Raw genomic sequence first — 24456 nt, forward strand, 5'->3', positions numbered from 1 at the left:
CGCTGCACTTTTAACTGCACCTATGAGTCTGTCATAATTACTCGCTGTTATCCAATTTTTCCACGTAGATATCCCACTTTGCCTTTCTGAAATTCCACCTTTGGCGTTGTACAGTTGTTATTAGTGGGATATTGATTCCAATTTCAATCAAGACTGGGCCGTGTTGGCTATGAGGGAAATCCGTTAATACACGGCTTGTAGTTCTTAGTGGTGTATGGTTATTGCCAGTCGTCAAAAAGCATAAATCTGGATTATATTCCTTTCTCCAAGCTGGTGACCTAAATGTTCTTGGTCCTTTGAGTCAAAAACTAAGAACAGGTTGTTACTCTCTGCCCAGTTAGAAAGTCAGCGCTATTTCCATCAGCTGTACTATATTTCCACAGAGGGTGGTGGCTGTTAAAATCCTCCACGTATATTGCTGGGTGTGGCAGGTATAGCAGGACATCTTGAGGACAGGGAATGGTTGGTGGTTTCTACATATTGCTCACTGACAGATCTCCTATCTTGACAACAACTTCATGTATGTCACCATGTACTGTTGCCGAGCACAAGTGGACATCTCCAATCGATGATCGCACGTACGTAGCCACGCCATATGCACGATGATACGTTGTGCCAACTAGGTTGTACGCTGGACTTGGTTTTCGTCTTCAACGTGAGTTTCCTGAACTGCAACGAGATCAATGATGTCATCACATAAAATCTTACTTAGTACTTGCATTTAGCCCAGCTTACTCCCTCTATAATGATATGGCAAATCCTGAAGAGAGGCCCAAAGGGCCTCGTCTGTTGGCTCGGAGAGGAACCTTTGCTATGGCCAGTCATAATGGTTTGACTCATATCTGTGATATACAGTGTACAATAAGCCAAGAGATCAGCGAGCAACATCGATGACTGTTTGGCCACCTCGAAGTGACTGTTCTTTAGCACCACCCAGGAGACACGTGTAGCTTATGGTATGCTACCGACGCGAACAGCCATTGTCTCCCCATATCTCGGTCCATCTGCTCCCTCGCCTCTTCTTGTCCATTTCCTACTCCACCCCTTTCTGTCCATTTCCTCCTCTCCCTCACTGTCCTTTCCCCCTCCTCCCTGTCCATCTCCTCCGTGCTCTGTTCCTCACACCTCTCTATCATTTCTTCTTTTTCCCATTCTCTGCCCATTTCTCCCTCCTCTCTTTCTGCGTATCTCCGCCTTCCCTTTGTATGTCTGACCATCTCCACCTAAATCTACATTAACACATATTCTCCGAAAGCCACTGCATGGTGGAGGATACTAGTCATTTTCTTTCATGTTCCACTCACAGATAGAGCGAGTTGAAAAACGACTGTCTACGTGCCTCCGTATCTTATTGTTGCAGTACCTACGCTAAATGTATGCTGGCGGCAGTAGGATCGTTCTGCACTCAGCTTCAAATGCTGGTTCTCTAAACTTTCTCAGTAGTGTTCCTTCAAATGACTGTCTTCTGCCCCCCCAGGGATTCCCACCTGAGCTCCCGAAGTATATCAATAACAGTTGCATGCTGATCGAACCTAACGGTAACAAATCCAGCAGCTCGCCTCTGAATTGCTTCTATGTCTTATTTCAGTCCGACCTGCTGCGGATCCCAAACACTCGAGCAGTACTCAAGAATTGGTCACACTAGCGTCATATATGCGGCTTCCTTTGCAGGTGAATCACAGTTTCCTAAAATTCTCCCAATGAACCGAAGTCGACCTTTCGCTTTCCTTACCATAATCCTCATATGCACGTTCGTCTTCATATCGTCGCTTCGCAACGTTACGCCCAGATATTTAAACGACGTGACTGTGGCAAGAGACACTAGTAATGCTGTATCCGAACATTACGGATTTGTTTTTCCTACTCATCCGCGTTAACTTACATTTTTCTACGTTGAGGGACAGTTGCCATTCATCACACCAACTACAAATTTTGTCTAGGTCATCTTGTATCAACCTACAGTCTCTTATCTTCGAAGCTTCCTGTACACTACAGCATCATCAGCGAACAACCGTAGATTGCCGCCCAACCTGTCTGCCAGATCATATATGTATATAGGAAATAGCAATGGTCCTGTCACATGTCCCTGGGCACCCCTGTCTCAGATGAACACTCGCCGTCGAGGACAACATAATGGGTTCTATTGCTGGAGAACCCTTCGAGCCCGTCACATATCTGGGAGCCTATTCTGTGTACACGTACCTTCGTTGACAGTCTACCATGGGGCACCGATTCGAATGCTTTTCGGAAATATAGAAATATGGAATCACCCCGATGCCTTTCATCCATAGTTCGCAGTATATCATGTGAGAAAAGAACAAGCTGGGTTTCGCATGAGCTATGCTTTCTACAGCCGTGCTGATTCGTAGACATGAGCTTTCTGGTCTCAAGAAAATTTATTATATTCGAATTCAGAATATGCTCTCGAATTCTGCAGCAAACCTCGTGAAGGATATTGATCTGTAATGTTGTCGGTCCGCTCTTTTACCCTCCCACATTAGTACATGCTTTTATCCTCCCCCTTCTCTCTCCAAATTATCACCCCCACCTCCATATGTGGTTCTTACTCACACAGTATTTATTTCCAAGTTTGGGTGAAATCGGTCCAGGGGTTTAGGAGGAGCTTTTTATTTATGACTTTGGCCACATATGCATTTGTCATTTATATTTCACATATAATTAACCTATTTCACTCATATTTCTACACATACTTCAAGTGTATACCGGATGTCCTAGGAAGGATGGTCAATATTCAAGGCTGCGATAGGAATGATTATTCGAACCAAAAAAAGTACTAAAATGGATCGTAAAATGCATACCTTAAGTGCTGTTCTTCATCTGCAATGCCGGGAAACAAATCTCTTCCACTACAAACTCTTTGAGTAATTTGGGAGGAGGTAGTATGGACCACCACTTTCAAAAATTTGGAAAGCAAAGAGCCTGCAGTATTGAAAAAATAAGTGTTCGTAGCTCGTAAGGTACGTATTTGAGAGCCCATGTTTATTGGAATTTTTTGCTACGAATAATGATTCCTGTCGTGTTCCTGACCACTGACCATTCATCCTGGGACACGCCCTATCTAGCGAATTTCGCCCAACAGTTTGGTTCTCGCGCAGCTCAATGTTTACGATGTCATTCCTCTTGAACTACGTGTCGAACAATGATATAATTTTGCACGTCCAGTTACACTTAAGGATTCTATCTGGGAAATGTGCTGCGAATAGAGTTCTTAGTAAAGAAATAATAAATTAAAGCGCCATGCATGACGCGACGGTTTTCCACACATCTCCGTAATTATGATGTCATGTGTCCTGACCTACTTGCCGTACAATAATATACGTGAAGTGCCAAAGAAACTGGTATAGGCATGCGTATTCAAATACAGGGATATGTAAACAGCAGAATACGGCGCTGGGGTCGGCAATGCGTATATAAGATAATAAGTGCCTGGAGCAATTGTTACATCGGTTACTGCTGCTACAATGGCAGGTTATCAAGATTTACGTAAGTCTGAAGTCGTGTTATAGTCGGCGCACGAGCGATGGGACACAGCACCTCCGAGGTAGTGATAAAGTGGGGATTTGCCCGTACGACCATTTCACGAGTGTACCGTGACTATCAGGAATCCGGTGAAACATCATATTTCCGACATCGCTGCGGTCGGAGAGAGATCCTGCAAAAACGGGACCAAGAACGACTGAAGAGAATCGGTCAACATGACAGAAGTGTTACCCTTCCGCAGATTGCTGCAGAATTCAATGCTGGGCCATCAACAAGCTTTGGCGTGCGAACCATTCAACGAAACATCATCGATATGGGCTTTCGGAGCCGAAGGCCCACTCGTGTACTCTTGATGACTGCACGACACAAACCTTTTCTCGCCTGGGCCCGTCAACACCGACATTGGACTATTGATTACTGGAAACATGTTGCCTAGCTGGACGAGTCTCGTTTCATATTGTATCGAGCGGATGGACGTGTACGGGTACCGAGACTACCTCATGAATCCATGTACCCTGCATGTCAGCAGGGGACTGTTCAAGCTGGTGGAAGCTGTGTAATGATGTGGGGCGTGTGCAGTTGGAGTTATATGGGACCCCTGATACCTCTATATACGACTATGACAGGTAACACATACGTAAGCACCCTGTCTGATCACCTGCAACCAGTCATGTCCATTGTGCCTTCCGACGGAATTGGGCAATTCCAGCAGGACAATGCGACACTCCATATGTCCATAATTGCTACAGAGTAGCTCCAGGGACAGTTTTCTTAGTTTAAACACTTCCGTTGGCCACCAAACTCCCCAGACATGAACATTATTGAGTGTATCTGGCGTCCCTTGCAACGTGCTGTTACGAAGGGATCTCAGACCCCTTCGTACTCTTACGGATTTGTGGACAGCCCTGCAGGATTTATGGTGTCAGTTCCCTCCAGCACTACTCCAGACGTAATTCGAGTCCATGCCACGTCGTATTGTGGAACGTCTGCTGGAACACGGGGGCCCTACACGATATTAGGCAGGTGTACCAGTTATTTGGTTCTTCGGTGTATATCTGCAAGTACATTCAGTGGTATATGTGAATACTGTTTGCAAAGTGTGTTGCGATTAGATTTAATAGTTAAAAACTAAGAGATGATAACGTCATGCTTGATGTGGCAGTTTTATTGCATCAACAGCGAAAATGTAATAAGCTATAAACTTTTTCTCTTTCATCATTCTGCGTCAGTTTTCAGTGAGGAAAAGTGTCGTAAAGATTTAAATTATGAGTAAAGCTTGTTGCAAGACACTAAGTACTCTTATTCTCAAATACTGGCTGGGTGCAGTCGGGTATTTGCACGCTTTAATATACACTTCTTTTTCAGCCCCACCCAACCACTCTGAGAGGGAGGTGTTTCTTATCCCCACGGTTCTTTCCAGATTGTAAATCGTATGCGTACCAAGTTTGGTTGAATTCGATCCAGCGGTTTAGGAAGAGATGTGGAACATACATAAATGCATACATAAATTGATATCTATAATACGTATCGTTTTAACACTTTCGCATAACCACATCACCTAACAACAAAACGTAAAATAATTTTGCTAATGACCATTACTATGCAGCACATGTGAAAGAAAATGTCCATTCGGTAATTTGTTAGGGGATACTTTTGTAGATTTCACATTATAGTTCTTTCAAATGTTCAAATGTGTGTGAAATATTATGGGACTTAACTGCTAAGGTCATCAGCCCCTAAGCTTACACACTACTTAACCTAAATTATCCTAAGGACAAACATACACACCCATGCCCGAGGGAGGACTCGAACCTCTGCCGGGACCAGCCGTACAGTCCAAGACTGCAGCGCCATATGACCGCGCGGCTAATCCCGCGCGGCTATAGTTCTTTGAGGAAGGAAGCATGTTTCTCATAATAACTGTTAATTCGTTTGACCGATTAGGTCATGTTATGTCAAGAGTAACAAACAAAAGACAATATGGAATATAAAATTTTCTTACCTGTTTACTGTACCACGGTTTTTTAGTCGATATGTTGACGACGCTGTCCCTCTTTTCATATAATCCACCGATCCGTTCTTGGTACGATGTATGCTCTGGCGTTACATGTACCCCAAATAAAGATACTTGTTTTTGATATTGCCCGTTACTGTACTGCTGACCCATATTTGTAAAATCAGCTTGTATCGGAGTAAAGAGTTTGACTTACAACGATAAGTGGAAAACAATTTATTTCCTTTCTGTTTCAGATACTGTTACTGCCGTATCTGTATCCTTGTATCGATGAAGAACCTCTGGTAAGTACCGAACTGTCACTATAGCACCAAATGCACTAATATTACTTTTAATCATAGTCTTTGCTATAACCTGTTGAGAAGAGATCACTGCTTTGCAGTGAAGATGTGCTACATTATGAAGTGAACTATAGAACTATGAAAACATGCGATTAAAATTTCTACAGCCACCAGCTTCCTCTTGTACTTGCAGGCGGAATTAACCTTGGTGTGCAGCTTAATTACTGAGCAGCTTTGAGTAACATTTAAAATCTCGATTCACAAAGATAACAGTCAGTAAAACTGGCACTAATTTTTATGGATAAAAGCTAAATGTGTCTTTTGGAATAATTCCCTAAGAACCAATCTGGAACGTTAAGTTAATCAATCACGACCAAAAACTGTTGACAAGAGGGAAATGTCTTGTAGTCGCAACAGTGCTAAGAGGGGGTGTCCTAAACAACACATAAAAATCCTGATCAATGGAGTGTGAAGATGGGGGTGGTGCGGGTATTTAATAGTAACCTCAGTTTGTTTTTCTTTCTATCTCGAGAATGGCGTTTTCTAGGTAAAATATTTCTTAGTACAAAGTTACACTGCATTAAATATACCACAAGAAATGTATTGTTCACTTTCTCTGTAGAACAAATAGCTCCCGTGCTGCAGGGGACGCAAAACTCGATGATTATTAGAAATAGTATTTTAAGGGTGCAATATTAATCTTTATTGTTAAATGATGTGGTTTAAGAACAAATAATAAATTTGTGTATCATAACCAAATGAAGTAGAGCCGATTAAGGGAGAAATTGTATTCAGGAGATGTAAGGTTGGAGAGGGAGGGGAGCGTAGAAGCACGAGGGCAGGTAAGTTGCCAGATTGTTGTCATTCTTTTTCTTCCTGTATACGTCTGCGAACTGAAGAACGAGCAGGTTATCCCTAACCTGTCTATCCCACTAAGCCACAAGAAGCAATTACAGGGCAAAATTTCTTCTATTCCATCATTTCAGCTCATAAAGCCACCACTGTAAAATTTGAGATAAAAATACAGTCTTGGTTGCGGGGATTTTTATTTTCAAATTTCAGTGAGGCGTTTGCCTGTGCTAAGCATCTTCAGATTATCTACAATGCAAAAATATTACAAAAACAAGTATTAGGAAACGTCCTAATCCCATCTTGCGCAGAAACATACTGTACGGGAAAAGTTTTCATCGAATTTAAAAAAAGTTGTTACCCTGCACACCATCCATAATATGATTACATGATGCGAATACATCAACAAAATGGGATTAAACTGTCAAAAAACTGAAAATCACCAATGCTTGTATTGTGTGTCCCTTAAAAGAACAAGTACGATGAAAAATTGCAACGAAAAAATTTTAAGGTTTGATAAATGGTAGTAACTAGATTTAAAAACAAAGGCTAAAGAGACCGTGAAAGTAAATACCGAAAACTCCTTTAATTACATTACTCGTTGCCACGCGTAGTGAAACAGATCCACAGCAGAGCTTCATGAAGCGGGAGCACAACACTAACGAGCGACCCAGCTAAGGAACATACACTCATGCTCATAAATTAAGGATAATTTCAGAATGTGGCCCATACAACGTGGCTAATAGCATAGGCACATAGGGAACACACAGGACACAGATCTATAAGACCACGGTATCGGTGAAAAGTTGAGAAAACCGTCCCGAAACACATGTGCTACAAAACGCCACTGTTTCCTGCGCGTGTACCCCGACATCAATATGGGATATGATCACCATGCACACGTACACAGGCCGCACAACGGGTTGGCATACTCTGGATCAGGTGGTCGAGCAGCTGCTGGGGTATAGCCTTCCATTCTTGCACCAGTGCCTGACGGAGCTCCTGAAGTGTCCTAGGGGTTTGAAGACGTGCAGCGATACGTCGACCGAGAGCATCCCAGACGTCCTCGATGGGGTTTATGTCTGCAGAACAGGCAGGCCACTCCATTCGCCTGATATCTTCTATTTCAAGGTACTCCTCCACGATGGCAGCTCGGTGGGTCAGTGCATTATCGTCAATCAGGAGGAAGGTGGGACCCACTGCACCCCTGAAAAAGCGGACATACTGGTGCAAAATGACGTCCCGATACACCTGACCTGATACAGTTCCTCTGTCAAAGACATACAGGGGTGTATTTGCACCAATCATAATGCCACCCCAACACATCAAACCACGACCTCCATACAGGTCCCTTTCAAGGACATTAAGGGGTTGGTATCTGGTTCCTGGTTCACGCCAGCTGAAAACCCGGCGAGAATCACGGTTCAGACTATACCTCGACCCGTCCGTGAACATAAACTGGGACCATTGTTCCAATGGCCACGTACTGTGTTCTTGACAACAGGCTTTACGGGCTCTCCTGTGACCAGGGGTCAGTGGAAAACACCTTGCAGGTCTCCGGGCGAATAAACCACGTCTGTTCAGTCGTCTGTAGACTGTGTGTCTGGAGACAACTGTTCTAGTGGCTGCGGTAAGGTCCCGAGAGAGGCTACCTGCAGTACTCCGTGGCCGTCTGCGGGCACTGATGGTGAGATTACGTTCTTCTTTTGGTGTTGTACACTGTGGACGTCCCGTACCGTAGCGCCTGGGCACGTTTCCTGTCTGCTGGAATCGTTGCCATAATCTTGAGATCACACTTTGTGGCACACGAAGGGCCCGTGCTACGACGTGTTTGACCAGCCTCCAGTCGCCCTAGTATTCTGCCCCTCACAACGTCATCAATATGTGTTCTTTGAGCCATTTTCAATACACAGTCACCCTTAGCACGTCTGAGAACGTCTGCACACTTACTCGCTGCACCGCACACTGACATGAACCAACACACCTCTGCGTATGTGGACTGCTGCCAGCGCCACCGTGCGACGACCGCAGGTCAAATGCACTGCATGGTCACATCCCGAGGTGATTTAAACCCGCAAACCGCCCAATGGAGCGTTGTTTCATCATGTATCAGCATTAGCCTTAATTTATGAGCATGCGTGTAGAATGCGGAAAAGTATGGTAATCGGACCACTAGTGCAGCCAGTACAGCAGACTCAGATAGCGTTGACTAGCCTATTACATTAACCATTGTGGAGGACCGTAACCTTATATACCACGATGTACGTAATTTCTAAAGTGACAGCCCTAAAAATGAGAGCAAAGTTAACTGGAATCTGTCTGAGACGATAATTACGCCTCATTAAAATAAGTAACAAATGAATAATAAAAAAATATAAGAACTAGAATTAAAATTCTGCCATAAACATAAGAGAGACAAACAAATAACAAAAGAGATACCAGCATACATCACAGCAAAGAGGCTAAAGACCATCTGTCCGAGTCTACTGCACTACTTAAACTCGAGGCCCATTCTTTTCCGCATTCTATGTTCGTCAGCGTGGCCGCTCCATGAGGACCTGCTGTGAATCTGTTCCCAATACGTGCAGCGTCCTTTACGCAAGGCAACGATTAAGGTAGTTAAAGGATTTTTGATATTAGTTTTCACAGTGTTCTTAGCCGCTCTTTTCAAATCTAGTTATTTAAAGTTTATCAAGCGTTCATCTACATCTACATGATTACTCTGCTATTCACAATAAAGTGCCTGGGAGAGGGTTCAATGAACCACCTGAAAGCTATCTCTCTACCGTTCCACTCTCGAACGGCGCACGAGAAAAACGAGCACTTATATTTTTCTGTGCGAGACCTGATTTCTCTTATTTTGCCGTGGTGATCATTTCTCCCTATGTAGGTGAGTGCCAACAGAATGTTTTTGCAATCGGAGGAGAAAACTGGTGATTGAAATTTCGTGGGAAGATCCCGTCGCAACGTAAAACGCCTTTGTTTTAATGATTGCCACTCCAATTCATGTATCATGTCTGTGGCACTATATCCCCTAATTCGCGATAATACAAAGTGAGCAGTCCCTCTTTGTACTTTTTCGATGTCATCCGTCGGTCCCACCTGATGCGGATCCCACACCTCACAGCATTACTCAAGAATATGGCGCACAAGGGTGGTGCAAGCAGCAGATCTGTTGCACCTTCTAAGTTTTGTGCCAATAAATCGCAGTCTTTGGTTTGCTCTGCCCACAACATTATCTATGTGATCGTTCCAATTTAGGTTATTTGTAATTGTAATCCCTAAGTATTTAGCTGAATTTACAGCCTTCAGATTTGTGTGGCTTATAGCGTAATCGAAATTTGGGGGATTTCGTTTAGTACTCATGTGAATAACTTCACACTTTTCTTAATTCAGGGTCAATTGCCACTTTTCGCACCATACACATATCTTATCTGAATCATTTTGCAGTTCGTTTTGGTCGTCTGATGACTTTACAAGGCGGTAAATGACAGCATCATCTGCAAACAATCCAAGACGGCTACTCAGATTGTCTCCTATGGCGTTAATATAGATCAGGAACAACAGAGGGCCTATAACACTACCTTGGGGAACGCCGGATATTACTTCTGTTTACTCGCTGACTTTCCGTCTATTACTACGAACTGTGACCTTTCTGACAGGAAATGACGAATCCAGTCGCACAACTGAGGCGGTATTTCATAGGCACGCAGTTTGGTTAGAAGACGCTTGTGAGAAACAGTGTCAAAAGCGTTCTGGAAATCTAAAAATATGGAATCAATTTGACATCCCCTTTCGATAGCACTCATGTCTTCATGAGTATAAAGTGCTAGTTGTGCTTCACAAGAACGATATTTTCTGAATCCTTACAGACTACGTGTCACTAAATCGTTCTCTTCGAGGTACTTCACAATGTTCGAATACAGTATATGTTCCAAAACCCTACTGCAAATCGACGTTAGTGATATGGGCCTGTAATTCAGCGGATTACTCCTACTTCCCTTTTTGGGTATTGGTGTGACCTGAGCAATATTCCAGTCCTTAGATACGGACCTTTCTGTGAGTTACTGTATCAGCATACTCTGAAAGGAACCTGTCTGGTATACAATCTGAACCCGAGGCCTAGCCTTTATTATGTGATTTAAGCTGCTTTGCTACACTGAGGATATCTACGTCTATGATTCTCATCTTGGCAGTTGTTCTTGATTGGATTTCAGGAACATTTATTTCGTCTTAAATTTTTTTCGCTGCTATTTTTCATCGTTCCAGTTCTGCTCTGGAATTTCGATTCTGCTAAGGAACTCACTTGACAGGCATTGGGGATTTTCAGCTTTTTGATATCCCAATCGCATTTTGCCGATGTATTCACGTCGTGTAATCGCTATATGGGCGGCGTGCGCCGTGACCAGCTTCTGTACGTTTTATGAAAACTTTTCCCATTGAGTACGTTTTTGCAAAATATGGAATCAAGATGTTTCCTAATATTTATTTTTTGTAAATTTTTGCATTGTAGATAATCCGAAGATGCCCACCAAAGGCGAAACTCTTTGAAATTTGAAAATAAAAACCTCCCCAACTAAGACTGCATTTTTATCTCGATTGTCGTATGTTTCACCAAGTTATACCGACCCTTCCGCTGTAATCCTTATGCCTTATAGATCATTGGCTACGCGGGAGTCAGTGTTTATTTTCCACAAAGTGCGTTTACGTGGAGTACAGATTTGGATCACTATTAATACTAACGCAAGAATTTCGTAGGACAGATTCTACGTAAATCTCTACGCACAGTTGTGCACTGCTAGGGGAGAAATTGATTCTGTGTGACAACTATAGCGTTCTTCCAGGAAAGGCGACTTCTTCCACCACGAGGACAGCTCGCTTTTTAGTTTACAAACTGGCTGTACCACCCCAGTACATCCGGTTCAGTTCTTTTGAGTAGGCAAAATAACTTCTCTGAGCTCATGTCCATATAGAAAAATTAATTTCAGTTTACTGAGTACTTATTTGCAGTTGACAAGTGAGCCTTTGTGTAAACAGTGGCTCAGAAGTGTAAAATGCGAAATTTTGATGTTAAAGACCAGTGTAGTGTTGGTGGGAAAGGGATTGCATTGGTAAATGGGGCACCCTGCCGCTGTCTATCGATGACAGCGTTTTGCAAAGCCATGAAAACCGTGCTTGGTACTGAATTAATGCATGACCAGAAAGCTGTTGCACTTCTCTCACGATTAATTGTCTTTCAGGTAGACTGCAGAAATATATCTTCTATTCAGGAGTTGCTGGCACTTGTAGAGCGAGATGCATTGACTGTAGCCACTTACTTCCACATTCCCAGTACTCATTCCAACATGGGTGTGAATATGCCTAATTGAATGGGGCTGATCATTTTGAAGTCTAGAACAGTAATCTGCTGTTATGCATTACTTTGCTTCTGTTGAAATATGTGAAGTTCCGAAATACCAAGATGAACTTCTTCAGTTGCAGAAGGAGCCAATTTACGCCTTTGGGTCACTTCAGATGTCGGCAGAACTGAACCTAAGGTGACGCCTTTCGTACCCTTCATGTTGATAATGGTATTCCAGCCATTGTCGTTGTCCAAAATATGTTGACAGCTTATTACACTTGGGGAACAGCTCACTTACTTAACTACTCATTCAGTAAACTGAAAATAGCTCCAACATTTAAACACATGCTCACTGAATTTGTTTTGCCTATTCATATAACAGATTTGAACTGGATGAGCAGTGGAGGTATAGCCAGTCTATAAACTAAAAAGCGATCAGTGCTCGTAGTGGGAGACCTTTCCGGAAGAAAACTACAGATGCTTTGTAGAAGAGTGTGCAGAGATTTATGTGGATTGTGTCCTTATGTATTTATTGCATTAGTATTATTAGTGACATATCTGTATTCCATGCAGTGATGATAGCTCTCCTAACACCACCCGGTCATCTACGCACTCCGTCGCCAGTGATTCATGAGCAGCCCAGTGTAACATTGTAAAACATCCTGGAGTTACTTCTTGTGACTTAAGTGGGGTAGAGTGAGTGGGGAACACCTGCTCACTTTTCAGTTCACAGACCTATGAAGGAGGGAAATATATCACCACAAGCCGGTGACCTGCCTTCCCTACCACTTCTACCCCCCCCCCCCCCCCCCCCGTGACACCCTTCACCCTCCCTCCGCCGTTCACTCTGTTACACTCTCAGCTCTCAGAACACAATTTATCCGTTAATGCGATTCTAATGCACTTACATGTGGTACACACATTTAATATTTTTGCTTTTAACCCACTCCGTTTAATAACAAACATCAGTTTTCTACCATTAAAAAACTATTTTGATACTCATGGATTTCTACATCTCCTACAAGGAGAAAACTATTAGTTCCAGATAAAAAATTAACGGGACCTTTTTTGCTGGAAATTTGATGTAGGTTAATTTTGCACCAGGAAACATCTTCGCTAGACGGTACGATTTTCGAGTTATTCAAGAAACACATATAAAAGTTACTTTTAGTATGTTGTTCATGGCTCTCCCTCCTACAACTCGTACAAAATTTTGCGACTGCACAAATTTCTTTCCTCTACTTTTCCTCCGTTGACTTGACTTTGTACTTCTATTATCTATTTGTCATCTTGCGACACTTGTGTTCCTACCTGGTGTTCAAAAAGAAATATTATTTATAAATGTCTGCTAAACTACACCGGCAGTGGAACGCGACGCACGGGTACCGGTTCAATGTTTAGCGCTCATATGCGTCGAAGGGGTTTTGTGCACCGCCCCTTTTTCTCCCTGGGAATATTGTCTATTAAAAACACGTGGAAATATTGCAAAATAACAATGATGTACTTCTGTTTTGAAATTGCAGACAACCGTACAGTGTGTGTTTGTAGGACCAATCGGCTTAAATGAATCCTAATGTTAAATTCTGCTGTCCCGGAAAAGAAACTGAAGTAATAATTGAAACTTCCTGGCAGATTAAAACTGTGTGCCCGACCGAGACTCGAACTCGGGACCTTTGCCTTTCGCGGGCAAGTGCTCTACCAACTGAGCTACCGAAGCACGACTCACGGCCGGTACTCACAGCTTTACTTCTGCCAGTACCTCGTCTCCTACCTTCCAAACCTTACAGAAGCTCTCCTGCTGCGGTAGCTCAGTTGGTAGAGCACTTGCCCGCGAAAGGCAAAGGTCCCGAGTTCGAGTCTCGGTCGGGCACACAGTTTTAATCTGCCAGGAAGTTTCATATCAGCGCACACTCCGCTGCAGAGTGAAAATCTCATTCTGGAAACATCCCCAAGGCTGTGGCTAAGCCATGTCTCCGCAATATCCTTTCTTTCAGGAGTGCTAGTTCTGCAAGGTTCGCAGGAGAGCTTCTGTAAGGTTTGGAAGGTAGGAGACGAGGTACTGGCAGAAGTAAAGCTGTGAGTACCGGCCGTGAGTCGTGCTTCGGTAGCTCAGTTGGTAGAGCACTTGCCCGCGGAAGGCAAAGGTCCCGAGTTCGAGTCTCGGTCGGGCACACAGTTTTAATCTGCCAGGAAGTTTCATATCAGCGCACACTCCGCTGCAGAGTGAAAATCTCATTCTGAAGTAACAATTATTTTAACACTAGAAATTTTTGGAAAGCGCTAAGAGCCTTCACGAGTTGAATTATCGCGAATTGCTCATTCGTATTGCGATACTACAACCTAACGAAGATCACATCGCTGCTAGGCGTGATGTCACGCATATTTGATTATAGCGGCGCCCACTTAGTTGTGGTTATCACTTCAATGACGCTTGTGCTGCTTTAGTTATCAAAATTAGCAGTTGTGATTGTTTTCTTCGAATGAGACTATTTTGCACTGTAACCTCCTAGCAAAATTTCGAAAGGCAATATTTAAATGTTAATGAGAATAGAACCAAGTGTAACCTCCCAGCAAAAATGTAAGTAATTTATGGACAATGACAATTAATGAGAAATAGCAATCTGACCCAAGTGTAAGCTCCCCACAAAAAATGAAAGTCAGTTCAATGATGATGAAATCTCAGTGACAATGAAAACGCAAATAGACCGAAATGTCGATCTTAGGCCCTGTGCAACTTTGAATTTAAGTGAAATGCATGGGAAACTTTCTTTCAATTCAAATGATTGGTTTCTTAAAAATTTGCTTTGAAAATAAAATTATTATTGGGGCATTTCGTGGACAAATTAATTGCAGTTAAGATACATTACATTCTCAGATGTGCGCAATGCTGCTTCATTACCTTATTTAAAAATATACCTCGTCCCGAATCTTGACCAGAGGCCCATGTCGACGCCCGCCGACTCCTCACACACAACTGCGACTGTCTCTCGCGCGCTACTACATGCTCTCGCGACTCACTACTTACAACAACTTTCTCGCAACTCGCAACTGCCACTACCGACTCCCTACATGCAACTGAACTCTCGCGCGGTCAAGCGCAGACTAGCAACGATAAATAACTCTCTGGTCAGAGATTCTGTCATGCCTCGCCATCGCTGTACTAAATACATACGCGTTTCAGCACTTTATTTAGAAATCTTGTGTGCCAGTATTTCGTGCTTCTTTTGGAAATTGGCCAAAAGTATCTTTTTCTCTCCATAACCGGTAACTCCGTGTCAGAAGTGGCGTTAAGTTTGTCATCGAGATAATTTCCAACGCTTACAATTCACGAAAGTACCGTATGTAATAAGTACCCAAGGGGTATAGCTATTTCTTTATCGACAGGTGTATCATTTACAAGGTGTCCCGAATTAAAGTTCCAGTTTCAGTACGCTATAGACAACTGCTCAGAATGACGTCAAATTTGAACAGCATGTTACTGACACAGGAGGAAACGTCATGGAACAAAAAATTTAACGAAAATTTTACGAAGAGATGACGCTGCAAGCGTCTTAACGTAAAAGTGTCGGCTGCAGATGACAGATGAATTGCAAGACGACGGATATGGTTTAAGCTGCACACTACACCATCATTACCATTCAATGTGCATGACTCCGTAAGTCCGCCATTCAACAGTTTTGACACTGTTGGTTAGGTAAGCACACCCGCCATGGCAACGTCGTACCTCATCGGATGGGAAAAATCGGTTTTTAATTGCCCCGAGGCCAAACACAGCGCAAAAAGCGAAATGACGTCGATTTGTAACTGTTGTAGGCCTGGCGCAACACGTATTCGATAAGCTGTCCACCGTTTTCTGCTGCAAGTTGAAATCGAGAAACAGCCTATTCTCCAATGGATCGGAATGTCTTGGGGGCCACGTTCAGAATGAGTTGCGTAATGCATGCCTTCAGTTCATGTACCTTCGAGATTGGAACTCTGAACACATCATCTTTCAGATAACGCGACAGTCATAAGCCACACGGATTAAGATCAGGTTGTAGGGAAATGACGGCTGATAATTGTAGCACTTCCGAAATGCCTCCGCAGCAGCCGCTTCGCTGTGCAACGTGTAGAGAAACGCCATCTTGCATAAAAATGACCCTACCCACACACCCACGCTGCTGAAGGGCTGGAGTGACGCTGGTGCGCAAAAGACTCTCACAGCCTTTACCAGTGGTGAACAGGTAACAGGACCCGCAGGACTCATCTCCTCGAAAAAATACGGTTCTACGACAAACGATGCCGTCAATCCGCGCCAAACAGTCACCTTTGCAGACTGAAGTGGTGCGTTTGATGTGCGTGCGGATTTTTCTTTGCCCGTATTCTGCTAATCTGCGTACTGACACGTCCTTGGAGATGCAAATGGGCTTCGTCTGTCCACAGGATGTTCAATGGCCATTCATTGTCCACTTTCACGCGAGAATAAAATTCCAGAGCGAACGTTTGTCTTGCTGGAAGGTCAGCAAGAAGCATCTCCTGAGCATAGGTAATTTTGTATGGATAGAAATGCATCGTGCTCGCAGGCATGTCAAACGTTAGGGCAATTAACAGTGCACCGCGTGTTTGGTCACCGCTGCTCGACCAGTCCCTCAGCGCTGCGGTCACGTCTTTAACGGATGTCGGACCAGCCACTTTCCTTCCTCTGTCTCACTGCACTATAGAAGAACATTCCGAATTTTGCAATAATTTCTCCAGACATTTAGCAGACATAGGACTAATACCTTTTTTCATGCCCCTGACAGACCAAAACCTATGCAGAGCGACTGGTGCATAGTCGCCGTTCTTGTAAAAGAGCTTTAGCAGCAGCGCACGATCCTTCACGGTGGCTGACATGTTGGGCGTTTCAGACGCAAGTTGAGAAAGACCCGCGTTTAAATTTCAAATGTGTGTGAATTCCTAAGGGACTAAACTGCTGAGCTCATCAGTCCCTAGGCTTACACACTACCTAAACTACGTTAAATTAACTTACGCTAAATACAACACACACACACACACACACACACACACACACACCCTTTCCCGAGGGAGGACTCGAACCTCCTGCGTGACATGGCGCCTCTAACCTCTCGGCCACTCCGCGCGGCCAAATACCCGCGTGCCGAGCTCATGTTGGTGTATGTGTTCTGACGCTTACAGCATCATCTATTGGTCAAATTTGTTTTTGTTTTTGTTTTTGTTGTTGTTGTTAAATGATGTTCCCCCCCCCCCCCCCCCCCCCCCCTCTGCGTCAATGATATGCTGCAGAAATTTGACGTCAGTCTGAACAGTGGTTCTCTTCCTACAGCCTTTTGAAACTGGAACTTAAACTATTGACAGCCTCTACATAGTGGTTGCAGCTGATTTGCAGCACATTACACGGATCACAAGAATAATACACTCCTGGAAATTGAAATAAGAACACCGTTAATTCATTGTCCCAGGAAGGGGAAACTTTATTGACACATTCCTGGGGTCAGATACATCACATGATCACACTGACAGAACCACAGGCACATAGACACAGGCAACAGAGCATGCACAATGTCGGCACTAGTACAGCGTATATCCACCTTTCGCAGCAATGCAGGCTGCTATTCTCCCATGGAGACGATCGTAGAGATGCTGGATGTAGTCCTGTGGAACGGCTTGCCATGCCATTTCCACCTGGCGCCTCAGCTAGACCAGCGTTCGTGCTGGACGTGCAGACCGCGTGAGACGACGCTTCATCCAGTCCCAAACATGCTCAATGGGGGACAGATCCGGAGATCTTGCTGGCCAGGGTAGTTGACTTACACTTTCTAGAGCACGTTGGGTGGCACGGGATACATGCGGACGTGCATTGTCCTGTTGGAACAGCAAGTTCCCTTGCCGGTCTAGGAATGGTAGAACGATGGGTTCGATGACGGTTTGGATGTACCGTGCACTATTCAGTGTCCCCTCGACGATCACCAGTGGTGTACGGCCAGTGTAGGAGATCGCTCCCCACACCATGATGCCGGGTGTTGGCCCTGTGTGCCTCGGTCGTATGCAGTCCTGATTGTGGCGCTCACCTGCACGGCGCCAAACACGCATACGACCATCATTGGCACCAAGGCAGAAGCGACTCTCATCGCTGAAGACGACACGTCTCCATTCGTCCCTCCATTCACGCCTGTCGCGACACCACTGGAGGCGAGCTGCACGATGTTGGGGCGTGAGCGGAAGACGGCCTAACGGTGTGCGGGACCGTAGCCCAGCTTCATAGCTTCATGGAGACGGTTGCGAATGGTCCTCGCCGATACCCCAGGAGCAACAGTGTCCCTAATTTGCTGGGAAGTGGCGGTGCGGTCCCCTACGGCACTGCGTAGGATCCTACGGTCTTGGCGTGCATCCGTGCGTCGCTGCGGTCCGGTCCCAGGTCGACGGGCACGTGCACCTTCCGCCGACCACTGGCGACAACATCGATGTACTGTGGAGACCTCACGCCCCACGTGTTGAGCAATTCGGCGGTACGTCCACCCGGCCTCCCGCATGCCCACTATACGCCCTCGCTCAAAGTCCGTCAACTACACATACGGTTCACGTCCACGCTGTCGCGGCATGCTACCAGTGTTAAAGACTGCGATGGAGCTCCGTATGCCACGGCAAACTGGCTGACACTGACGGCGGCGGTGCACAAATGCTGCGCAGCTAGCGCCATTCGACGGCCAACACCGCGGTTCCTGGTGTGTCCGCTGTGCCGTGCGTGTGATCATTGCTTGTACAGCCCTCTCGCAGTGTCCGGAGCAAGTATGGTGGGTCTGACACACCGGTGTCAATGTGTTCTTTTTTCCATTTCCAGGAGTGTATATACAGGGTGACTCACGAAGATAAGTAAATATATTTAATATGTTGTTCTAAAGGTAAAACTAAAGAAAAAAGTTCATATAAACGTAGGTCCGCAAATGTTTAGTTACGGACCTACGCTTAAAAAAAGATTTTGCCCGAAATTTAGCAACTTCGCTAATATGAAGCCATCGCAAAAGTGTACGAGGCTAACGTAAAGCACGATTTCCATTCATTTTGTTATTGGTCTGATGAATCTAATAAAACGTGTCCCAAAGGCGTATCTGCGGTAGTTTTCCAAAATGTCCAGAGTAACAAAGATTATTATGCAGAATAAAGTCATGTGCAACGACCTAATACCTACAGAAAAAAATTCATTTTTCCACCGACAATCGATTGCAACAGCAAAATTTACCCTCCGCCACGTTCTACAAGTAAAACTAAAGAAAAAAGTTCATATAAACGTAGGTTCGCAAATGTTTAGTTACTGAGCTACGGTTAAAAAAAGATTTTGCCCGTAATTTAGCAACTTCGCTAATATGAAGCCATCGCAAAACTGTATGAGGCTAAAGTAAAGCATGATTTCCATTTATTTTGTTATTGGTCTGGTGAATCTAATAAAACATATCCCAGACGCTCATGAAACCGACCTGGCAGGATTATGTATGTAATTGTTGATGTGGCACATTGTTAAAAACGGACCAGAAAACAACCGATTCTCCAGGACCGAATCAGTATACTTCCGATTAGCGTTGTATGGTGCTGTGATTCAGCGTCTTGATATCAGCGGGACTTTGTGTAACATTCCAGGCTGAAGTCGGGAAGTGTGAAAAAAAAAGAACCTACACAAACCGAACTCGTTTCTGTCCAACCACACAGACATAAGTATTCAGTAAATGTCTGAAGGGAAGGAGAACACATAATGGATACTGATCAGCGTCAGGTGTATCCAGAACTATTTGTGTCAAAATTTCAAAATATTTCGTCATCTGTCGCGAAACTAGTAAGAGTTCCCCACTCGCTTTCTCTTTTTCCTTGATGCCTTCTTGCTCTCAAATAGTCTCCCATCAGAATGCAACTTCGGCTGTAGTCGTTGTTTATGTAGTTATGTACAAGTGTAGAATGAAGAAATAAAGTTAAATGTGCTGCAACTTGTAGTCTCTGTTCCCGATTAACAGAAAGGGGGTGACCGATGGTAACGACACTGTGGAACAGACGGATCGCCATCAACTGCATGCCGGGTGAAGTACCACCAGGAAGCTCGCGTTATGAATAGAAACGGCCAGCCCGCAGTTGAAAATCCGCTTAAATCAAAGGCTTGTTATAGAAATATATATTTTATGTTATTGTACGTGAAACGTACCCACTACTGGATTGTGTGCAAAACATGCGTTCACACAGTTACAACATATATGTTTCAACAAGAGGATTAGCAACTAATTAAACTTTCATCAGAATGAGATTAACGTAGCTGACATAGGGAAGCACGTACAACGCATCGTCAGCCCTGCTAAATAATGGATCAGGAGAAAACCAGAATTTTACGTCAAAAAAATTATGTTACGTCGCTCAGATTAACGTGTCATTTAGAATTTTATCCCGCAAACTAAAATATTCCTGATCGGTAGAGCCAATGTCGCTTATGAAACCGACCTGTCAGGATTAAAGGGTGGATTTCCATATTTATTTCTTCACCGAGGCTACGGTCATTCGCCGCTGCCTATGCCTCATTCATTACTATCCTCTCAATTTCTTTCCCTGCAACTTTTATTCTGCTTTCGAGCTCCTTCCTGTACTATCTATTCTTCAATATTTTACGCATACAAGATTAATCGGCAGAATTACTGTTTAACGTGCAAGTTGGCACACTTAATAGCAATCTGCAGTGACATTTTAGATAAGCAAAGTCAATGTCAGGTAACCTCTGAATGTTTTTACTGTCACCTGAAAATCTGTCGTCTAACTTGCTTCAAAATGTTATGTATAAGAAACAAACAGCCCATTTCGTGAGCAAGGTGATGTACCATCAATAGAGATAAATAAAAGCCAACATTTTACACTACTGGCCATTAAAATTGCTACACCAAGAAGAAATGAAGATGATAAACGGGTATTCATTGGAGAAATATATTATACTAGAACTGACATGTGATTACATTTTCACGCAATTTGGGTGCAGAGATCCTGAGAAGTCAGTACCCAGAACAACCACCTCTGGCCGTAATAAAGGCCTTCATACGCCTGGGCATTGAGTCAAACAGAGCTTGGATGGCGTGTACAGGTATAGTTGCCCATGCAGCTTCAACACGATACCACAGTTCATCACGTGTAGTGACTGGCGTATTGTGACGAGCCAGTTGCTCGGCCACCATTTACCAGACGTTTTCAATTGGTGAGAAATCTGGATAATGTGCTGGCCAGGGCAGCAGTCCAACATTTTCAGTATCCAGAAAGGTCCGTACAGGACATGTAACATGCGGTCGTGCATTATTCTGCTGAAATGTAGGGTTTCGCAGGGATTGAATGAAGGGTAGAGCCACGGGTCGTAACACATCTGAAATGTAACGTCCACTCTTCAAAGTGCCGTCTATGAGAAGAAGAGGTGACCGAGACGTGTAACCAATGGCACCCCGTACCATCACGCCGGGTAATACGCCAGTATGGCGCTGACGAATACACGCTTCCAATGTGCGTTCACCGCGATGTCGCCAAACACGGATGCGACCATCATGATGCTGTAAACAGAACCTGGATTCATCCGAAAAAATGACGTTTTTCCATTCGTGCACCCAGGTTCGTCATTGAGTACACCATCGCAGGCACTCCTGTCTGTGATACAGCGTCAAGGGTAACCGCAGCCATGATCTCCGAGCTGATAGTCAATGCTGCTGCAACGTCGTCGAACTGTTCGTGCAGATGGTTATTGTCTTGCAAACGTCCTCATCTGTTGACTCAGGGATCGAGAGGTGGCTGCACGATCCGTTACGGCCATGTGGATAAGATGCCTGTCATCTCGGCTACTAGTGAAACGAGGCCGTTGGGATCCAGCACGGCGTTCCGCATTACCCTCCTGAACCCACCAATTCATATTCTGCTAACAGTCATTGGATCTCGACCAACGCGAACAGCAATGTCGCGATACGATAAACCGCAATTGCGATAGGCTACAATCTGACCTTTATCATAGTCGGAAACGTGATGGTATGCATTTGTCCTCCTTACACGAGGCATCACAACAACGTTTCACCAGGCAACGCCAGTCAACTGCTGTTTGTGTATGAGAAATCGGTTGGAAACGTTCCTCATGTCAGCACGTTGTAGGTGTCGCCACCGGCGCCAACCTTGTGTGAATGCTCTGAAAATCTAATCATTTGCATATTACAGCATCTTCTTCCTGTCGGTTAAATTGCGTGTCTGTAGCACGTCATCTTCGTGGTGTAGCAGTTTTAATGGCCAGTAGTGTGCGACTGACGATGTTATTTCATAAGATGCGTTAAGAAATTTTGTATTGTTTCGGATTCGTTAATTTTTGTATTTAATATCTGCCATATTGCCCACATTAGAATTTGCTCTGTCATATTATGTACATCACAATATCAGGTTACTACAGGATGGTCAGAAACAGTCTCAAAAGCTTGCAAGTGAGTTGCAGAGAAGGTTGTGCTGAGAAATAATTGTTAAGAATAAAATTCGATACTTTGTGCCATTTCCAATTTAATTAGCATTGTCAACAGCCAATCAGGTAGTTGTGGGTGCTAATTCAAGCACTTACACGCGCTTGAATGTGGTAATGCACAGACGTCTGTGGTCTGTGATTTCACACTTGTTCGAATGCTCGTTACCAGTTCGGAAGTGATAAATTTAAGCAAGGTGAGCAAAACCTACGTTTGTTTGGTTTGAGGAAACAGAACAAAGAACACGTTTGGCGACACTGTCCCTGGCAGGCAGCTTGAATTTGCGCTTGCAATGTTAATTAAATCGGAAACGGTGCAACGTATCGGTATTTTTTCCTAACAATTATTTTTCAGTGCAACCTACAGTACAACACTCTTACAAGTCTTTTGGCCTGTTGCTGACCACCCTGTATATTGATGCTCTGCTCCTGACAGTGCCTGTGAGATCTCCGTTAAATAATGTATTTTTCCAGTTGGCTCCTGCTGACAGACACTGTGAAGCCAACACAGTTTCCCGCTACAAGTCGACAAAAGAATAGGATATGGGAGGGAGGGGGATCTAGATGTACGACAAGTACAGCTCACTTCGGCTTGGCGTTTCGTTATTATGTTACAGTTATAGTTGTTCTATGACGGCATTTTATCATGAGACTATTCCAAGAGGTACGAGCTGCTAAAACTCTCTTGGTATTTACTAGACAGAAGAACCACCCATGATGCCTCTACATGGATTCTGGGACACCAGTGGCTAGAAGGATCTGTCGGATGGCAAGAAAATCAACCGTATGGATAGGGAGTGGCTGAGATGCTGGGCAACTGGTGATCGACAGCATATGGGCCTGACCAGCTTGGGGACTAAAGGTTGTCCCCCTGAGTACCGCCTTAATTACGAACATGCTGTAAGCGGATGCTATGGTGCTGACGAAAGGGTTGCTGTCTGCAGTGGCGGTGCCACCTCCACGAGATTCCCCGTGGACACCCAACACGGTGGATAAAGGCGCCCTTCAATTGGAAAGTACGGTCCCTCATCAAGACGGTAGTTTTTCCAAGCTGGTTTCCTTCCTGGTGACGGAGTGGGGTAGTGGATACATGAGGTGGACTTGAAGGGAGGATGAGCGAAAGTTCGGGGATTCCTGATGAGGAGCCATCTCCGGCAAGGGGAAACCCAAACCACAGCTGACATTTCCTATACTGTCTTGGTATGTGACAAGGCACTCCACAAGGTTTCAGGCTCTTGGAATCAATCGCATGAGGAAAAAATCCTGGACTGATATTAGTACATTCTTGTGTAAATATTTCTCGGTTTTCTTGCAGCGCAGGCGACTTTCTCTGTCATAATCGTCGAGATTTTAGCTGGGATACTAACTGGTCGTGTCATACTGAAGTGTTCATTTGGGCGAATTATGTTACGGAGATGTCACAAAGTCACTCAAGTTCCGAATGCTACCTGACATTATGTCTGTGTCTCTGGTGAAGGAACATTAGTAGCCACTCTGATTATGTATTGATGGTTGATAACGCAGTTTCTTTGTCTCTAGCCTTTCGTCATCGAGCACCCGTTTCCTAGCAGCACTAACGACATAGCCGTTGTCCCGGTTACAGCAGTTGTTGGACATTCTAGTCGCACCAGGTTCTTTATTGACAGAATCCCGGTGTAAAATCATGAATTCTTTGCATCTGATCTGTATCAGCAAACAATTGTATATACCTCGATATCTACAACATGACATTATGTTTCTCTATACCAGTGACACAAGTGTCAATCATAAATTCTTTGTGATGGTAGCTCTATTTTCATCTAGAAAGCAAACAACAACATGGATACCTAGAACCCAACTACAACCATGTCTGTGTTAATATGTCAGGATATGAAATCCAACCCACCTCGGAATGTGTATGTTGCTGTTGTCAACGTTTAAGCAGTGACATTTTTTGTCCGTCCCCGGTAGCTGAGTGGTCAGCGCGACAGAATGT

The 24456-nt window shown here is 44.2% G+C and overlaps 1 protein-coding gene and 1 non-coding gene across 2 annotated transcripts in view; both read left to right on the forward strand.

The window, feature by feature from the left end:
• Positions 1 to 5764: 5764 nt before the first annotated feature.
• Positions 5765 to 24456, forward strand: part of LOC126412327 (leucine-rich repeat-containing protein 24-like) — a 960970-nt gene continuing 942278 nt past the window's right edge. Inside the window, exon 1 of the mRNA XM_050081849.1 lies at positions 5765 to 5799. The gene's annotated coding sequence lies outside the window, so the exon portion shown is untranslated. The remainder of the gene's footprint in view (positions 5800 to 24456) is intronic.
• Positions 14084 to 14158, forward strand: Trnap-cgg (transfer RNA proline (anticodon CGG)). Its single transcript has one exon. It is a non-coding gene; the product is annotated as a tRNA-Pro (tRNA).

Source organism: Schistocerca serialis, chromosome 7 (assembly GCF_023864345.2).
Source record: "Schistocerca serialis cubense isolate TAMUIC-IGC-003099 chromosome 7, iqSchSeri2.2, whole genome shotgun sequence".
NCBI lineage: Eukaryota > Metazoa > Arthropoda > Insecta > Orthoptera > Acrididae > Schistocerca > Schistocerca serialis.